Source organism: Pterocles gutturalis, unplaced genomic scaffold (assembly GCF_000699245.1).
Source record: "Pterocles gutturalis isolate BGI_N339 unplaced genomic scaffold, ASM69924v1 scaffold21813, whole genome shotgun sequence".
Taxonomy (NCBI): Eukaryota; Metazoa; Chordata; class Aves; order Pterocliformes; family Pteroclidae; genus Pterocles; species Pterocles gutturalis.
Genome location: NW_010126204.1, coordinates 3,359 through 3,611, shown reverse-complemented (window position 1 = coordinate 3,611; position 253 = coordinate 3,359).

The following is a 253-nucleotide window of genomic DNA, read 5'->3' as shown; positions in this document are numbered from 1 at the left end:
CCTGTGCGATGAAGGCAGACCCTACAACCCCCACCACCCCTTGCCCTGCCTGGGCTTGCACCAGCTCCTCTGTCCCACACCCCAGCACTGCTGTGCCCATCCTCCCGCCTGTCCCCGTCACCACCAGCCACGTTATTCCAGACAACAAACCAAACCCCAGCCTGTCACTATTTCCACTGCACCTTGCGAGAGCCCCAAGTCACACACAGCCGTCTCCACACGCCCCAGCCGCCCTCCTGCCCGTAAACAGGAA